This window comes from Symphalangus syndactylus, chromosome 5 (genome assembly GCF_028878055.3).
Source record: "Symphalangus syndactylus isolate Jambi chromosome 5, NHGRI_mSymSyn1-v2.1_pri, whole genome shotgun sequence".
Classification (NCBI taxonomy): Eukaryota; Metazoa; Chordata; class Mammalia; order Primates; family Hylobatidae; genus Symphalangus; species Symphalangus syndactylus.
In genome coordinates this window covers 55,511,204-55,517,203 of record NC_072427.2, presented here as the reverse complement: position 1 = coordinate 55,517,203, position 6,000 = coordinate 55,511,204, and the positions used below count along the sequence as shown (strand labels likewise).

The following is a 6,000-nucleotide window of genomic DNA, read 5'->3' as shown; positions in this document are numbered from 1 at the left end:
TTTACTATAGAAATATAGCACCATGAATGGTTGGTTCTACTCATGCCTATTTTGCACGTGTGATATACAAGTCGAAAAATTCCTAGAAGTAGAATTCTTAGGTCAAAGGGCTTGTGCATTTGTAATTTTGATAGACATCATCTTATTTTCCTACATAAAAGTTGTACTGATTTACACTCCCATGGGCAGTGTGGGAATCTGCCAGTTCCTTCTTGCTTTCTGGAATATATTGTGTTACTGAACTCCTGGGTCTCTGATCAGTGAACACAATAGCATCTCAGCGTAGTTTTAATTTGCATTTCTTTTTCTTTTTTTGAGATGGAGTCTCGCTTTGTTGCCCAGGCTCAAGTGCAGTGGTGTGATCTCAGCTCACTGCAACCTCTGCCTCCCAGGTTCAAGCGATTCTCCTGCCTCAGCCTCCCGAGTAGCTGGGATTACCGGTTCTCACCACCATGCCCAACTAATTTTTGTATTTCTAGTAGAGATGGGGCTTCACCATGTTGGCCAGGCTTGTCTCGAACTCCTGACCTCAAGTGATCCACCTGCCTCGGCCTCCCAAAGTGTTGGTATTACAGGTGTGAGCCACCACGCCTGGCTTAATTTGCATTTCTTATTATGAATAAGGGAGGACAGCTTTTCAGATGTTTAAAAGTCATTTGTATTTCTTCCCCTGTGAATTGTCTGCTTCTTACCCTTTACCTGTTTCTTTGTCTTTTCTGTTAAGAGATAGTCTTATACTGCTGCCCAGGCTTAGTGCATTGGGATGATCATAGTTCACTGCAGCCTGGAACTCCTGGGCTTAAGTGATCCTCCTGTCTCAGCCTCCTGAGTTGCTGGGATTACAGGTGTGAGCCACGGTGGGGGCCTGGTGATGATCCGTTATGACTTCTTTTGATTTTTTTTTTCTTATCAATTTCTAGATGCTATCTCTGTGTTAGGGAAATTAGCTGCTTGTGATATGAATTGCAAATAATTTTTCCCCCTTTGTTGTAGACTTTGCTTATGGTAGTGATTGCCATGCCAGAGTTGCTTTGAAGTCAAACTTAGCTGTCTTTTGTTACCACTTTTTGATTTTGTTGCATACTTAGAAAGGCCTTTCCCATTCCAAGATACTTTTTTTTTTTAATTTAAAATTTTAAGTTCCCGGATACAAGTACAGAAAGTGTAGATTTGTTACATGGGTATATGTGTGCCATGGTGGTTTGCTGCACCTATCAACCTGTCATCTAGGTTTTAAGCCCCACATGCACTAGCTATTTGTCCTAATGATTCTTCAAAAATTCTCTGAATACTGGCAGTTGGCTCAAGCTCACCAGATTTAGGAGTCCTGAGTGAGGCTGGGGGCAGGCCTGTACCTTTATTTTTAAATTTATTTAATTTATTTCATTTTCTAAAATGATAGGGTCTTGTTCTGTCACCAAGGCTAGAGTGCAGTGGCACGATCACAACTCACTGCAGACTTGAACTCCTGGGCTCAAGCGAGCCTCCTGCCTCAGCTTCCCAAAGTATTGGGATTACAGGTGGGAGCCACTGTTCTTGGCCCTAGGCCTGTACCTTTCATCTTGTGGACTGAGGACATCAGCCACTATCACTCCCGGGTGCTGGGATGGGGTTTAATTTCCAGTGACTGGCCCAGAGCCTGCTCATGGGAAGATCTCAAGGGAGGCTGCTGAAGGAACAGCATGCAACTTGCCGGCCCACACACATTCACGCAGATGGGGGTGGGGGTTTGAGGAGGTGGGGGGTGTTGTGTGGATCAGCTTCAGGCACAGCTGTCTGGTTTCCTATGGGATGTGACCACATAACAGTAAGGCAAGAAGAGGACTGCATTTATCTTCTCGGAATCACTTCTTCCTAATTGTTGCTTCCCACTATTGGCGTTGGTGAAAGGCTGGGCCACAGAAGGCTGGATGAACTTTGTGTTAGCCAGGTAAGCAGAATGTCTACGCAGGTGGAAAGTAGACAGTGAAGGTGTGCTCATCTGAGTGGGGAGGGGCATAGGTCAGGAACCTCATTGGCCTGCCCTGGCCTTTGCCCCTTTGTTTGGCCCTGTGGCTACAAAGCTTCCCTACCAGGAGCAGCCCCCACTGGCGGCTCTGGCCCTGGGGACCTGTGAATGTTTGGTCGGGGCAGGGTGTGGAGACGCCAAGTCCGCACTGTATCTAACCCTAGTCCATCTCAGGATTCGGCTTCCCCCAGCCCCTTCTCCTTAGGGTCTCAGCTTAGGCCCTCAGGGCAGCAGGAAGATGCGCTCTCCTCACCCCCCGTCCCCCTGCCCTTCTGTGCCTTCTGGCATGGGCAGAACTTCCCATGCCACAGCTTCGCCTAGTCCAGCCACAGGAGAAAAGAAAACGAGGGCAAATCACCACGATTTGGGGGGAGGGAGGCACCTGAGCCTCCGCTGTGCCTAGACAAGGCATCCTGTGCATCTCCCATGGCTTATCACATCTGCCTGGGACTCAGTGAAAGGGCCAGAGGGCCGAAGGTGACACCGGAGTCTCCAGCACGACCTTCGAGGGCCTCCAGGGCATTTCTCGCGCTGTAGGGGCGGAAGACTGGCTACCCTGGGGATGCGCGTGAGTGTCTAGGAGTGTGTGCTCCCCAGGGCCTCACGGAGGTCAGGGTTCTCTCCATTTAGGACCGCAAGGAGAGAAAAAGGCCTGGAGTGAGGCCCTGGGGCTGGGGGCTAAAGCAGCACACAGTATCAGAAACAGGGTGCTGGGATGGTTACCGGGGACCGCCAGGGAAGACTTGGGAGTCCAGCATGCGCCTAGGGGAGCTGCGGTGGGGAGGCAGCAGGGGGCCTCCCCTGCCGGATAGGGTTTTCGGAGGCCGCGATCCCCGACAGTTCTTCGCTGTAGGGTCCCCTATTACAGCTGCGCGGGGCCAAGCGAGCAGGGCGCGGCGCGGCGGCCGGGGCAAGGTGCGGAGCCTCGCGTTCACCGGCTCTACCTGCGGGACCAGATCCCTGCAGCTCCCCAGCCAACACGGCCGGGGCACGCCCGGGAATCTGTGTGCTCCCCAGGGCCCGGGGCGTTCGGGGCGCCTCGCCTTCCAGCGCCTGGGTTCCAGCCCCGATCCCGGAGACCGGCCCGGCGGGACGCGGGTCCCGAGTGCACCCTCCTGCCCTGCCGACTGTCCCAGCGCCGGGGCCAGGGGGCGCAGGGCTTCGCGCACGCCCGGCGCGGACGCATCTTTGTCTTCCCTCTCTTCACGGCGCGCGATCTAGCCGGGAATATTTTCCGGCCTCAGTGTGCCCGGCAGGGGTGAGGCGGAAGCGGCCGGGGCGGGGGCGCAGGCCCGGTAGCCGCAGGCCGGTGCGGGATGCGCCCCGCAGCCGCGCCGCGTGCGCCCAGCAGAGGCGGCCCTGCGTGCCGTACGCTGCGTCCGGGGCGCGCCCGCCGCTATTCGGGAAGCTATTCAGCTTCCCGGGCTCATTAGCAGTCGCGGTGTGCGGCTCGGCGCGGGCTCACAAAGAGCTCGGCCTCGCGGACTGAGCCGGCGGCGGCGGGGCGGGGACGGCGGCGTACCGGGGACGGCGGCGTACCGGGGCAGCCCAGCGCCCTGGCCAGGTAAGCTGGGGAACCTGGGCTGCCTGACTAGCCGGCGGCGGCAGCCTGGGGCCGCCCGGGTCGCCGCAAGGACCGGGACGCGTGGGGGGCGGCGCGGAGGTTGCGGCCCGAGCGCTCCCGAGCGCTGCTCTCCCGACTCAGCGTGGCTGCGGGGCGGCCGCCGCTGGGATCTGGGGATACAGCCCGGCGGCCCCACTCCTCTCTGACCGGCCTCTTTCCCCTCCCACGACGGGTGGGCGGGCGGGCCGGGGACCAGGCGGCTGCTTTCACATCCCGGGCGTGGGGCACCACTGCAAGGGGCCACCTGGCGCGGGCAAGAGGCGCTGTGTGGCGGGGCTGTCCGCTCGAGTCCTGCTGGGCTGGCCGGGCCGCTTGGCACCGGCATCAAGTCCCCGTGCAGGGCGGCAACTACTGAATTTGGGGTCGTCTCTGGGTTCGCTGCCCCCGGAGAACCCAAGCCCAGATCTTCGCCCCCTTCCCTTTCCCTTTATAATAAGGCCCAGAGGGAAAAACTTATCAATTCAAAACCCTACACCCCGTTGCCCCTGGGCTGCAGATGCCGGGATGGGGGCACAGCGCGGACCTGCCCCTCGGCCTGGCCCCTTCCCCATGGCAGGCACTGCCTGGCAAGGCTGCTGGCGGGAGATCTGGCTGCAGATGGTGAAGGAGAACATCGAGGCCCCGGGTCCCCAAGCAGGGGGCTATGGGCCGGGCAGCGGGCCTCGGTGTGCCCAGGCGGGGAGGGGGCGAACTTCCTTTCCCCGACGCCTGCCGAGGACCCCCGTGGAGAGCAGAGCCTTAGAGGGGCCTGCTAGTCTTAACTTCGTATTTACTGGCAGAAGGAAGGCTTAATTTTTCGGATCTATTCAGATACGACCTGGCAGGCACCAGACATCAATCTGTGGTTGAGTGCAGTCAGCTCCTAAATGGGCATGTGGAGGGTGAGGCACCCCGAACTCGGCATCTTACGTCTGGCACTGTTTTTGGGCTAAACTGCCTCTGGTCTCTTCAACCTCCTGTGCCTGTTTCTGTTTTGGGTTTTTTTGTTTGTTTTTTTTTTTCTATTTTCCTTCCTCTTTGAGAAAGGACAGTGGTTTTAGAAATAATGACCTGAGAGCTTTGCAGGTTGAAGTGGGACAAGTTTTCCTAAGGTGCAGGTTGGCAGGTGCCAGGAGCCTGCAGGTGGCTTTTTCTCAGGCCTCTGGGTCAGGGTCCCTCCAGTGAGGTGAGGCAAGGGTTTCTCCTGTGTGTGGCCGCTACACAGGGGACAGGATCTGGGTTTCCCAGGCCGGGGCGTCCAGGATGCCCTGCCCTCTGCGCTGATTCCTGGGTGACCGTGGGGGCTGCTTCCCCCTGCAGCCTGGGCTGGAGAGGGTCTCTTGAGCTTAGTATCTGCCGGGCAGGAGGGCCAGGGTGACACGGACGTGGAACGCTGGGGCTCCGGGCAATGTCCAGGGCGTGAGTGGATAAAGCTGGAGCTTGCGGCTGTGCCGGCAGCCCTCCCTCGGTGGGCTCTAGCAGCACTGTCAGGGGGGCCCTTGGAGTGGGCTCCGTGGCTGGGCTGGGACTGGATGATGGCATTAGCGATGGGGCACCGAGTCTTCCCTCTCATTTGTTAGGAAGTGCGGTCTGTGCCCCTCCCTACTGTCGGTCTCCTGGGCTCCTGGGATGGGAGAAGCTGCAGGCTGAGTCCCACGGGGTGTGAGTGTGTGTGAGCAGGAGGGTTGGGTGGGCGCTGGAAGGAGGTGAAACTGGTGACCATCAGCTCCTCATTCTCTTCCACCTTGCATGTTTTCTCTGACACCCTAGACCCAAGTTGTGGCCTGCTAGTTAACTTGTTTACATAACCTTTTTAAGTAGTTCTAACCTTTTTTTTTTTTTTTTTCAACAAAATGTTAGTTTTACAGACATAATTGGTGGGGATGGATTGTGAAATGGAGGTGCATAAATACCTAGTTTGCCAACTGAGCTAAGAAATACTGGAGAAAAATAAGAGATAATTGTAAAAGACACTGATCACACCCCTGGAAGCTGAGAGGGGTGATAAGACACCTTGATTTTTCCTAGACAAAACTGAGGAAGTCAGAGGAAAAACAGTTGATGATAAGGTTGGCATCAGGCTGGGCTTTGTTTGGATTGAGTGGCGGTGGCTGCGGTGAGGGCTGTTGGAGTGGGGAGAGTCGGGGCTGAGCCTGGCCGCAGAGGCCCCCTCCAGGCCTCAGCTCCTCTCCGACGCTCCTTGCTGTCCTCTGCCACGCATACCTGCCCCGGTGACTCAACAGGTGTGGGCCTCAGGTGACACCATGGTCTGAAGTCTTGGAGAAACCTTTACTGTCCAGGGGAGAAGAGGACTGGTGGTCGGTGGGGATCGAGGCCCAGCACACATCACTGGGTGGCTTGAATGTCTTCGGCAGAGATCACATGCCCT

At 56.8% G+C, this 6,000-nt stretch overlaps 1 protein-coding gene across 7 annotated transcripts in view; it reads left to right on the top strand.

Annotated features, from left to right (window-relative positions):
* The first annotated feature begins 3,249 nt into the window (after window positions 1–3,249).
* APBA2 (amyloid beta precursor protein binding family A member 2) overlaps window positions 3,250–6,000 on the top strand; it is a 231,448-nt gene continuing 228,697 nt past the window's right edge. For 4 of the 7 annotated variants that reach the window (XM_055278513.2, XM_055278504.2, XM_063639044.1 and 1 more), the window contains exon 1: window positions 3,250–3,572. The gene's annotated coding sequence lies outside the window, so the exon portion shown is untranslated. The remainder of the gene's footprint in view (window positions 3,573–6,000) is intronic. The other 3 variants (XM_063639046.1, XM_055278509.2, XM_055278505.2) reach the window with 1 other exon arrangement.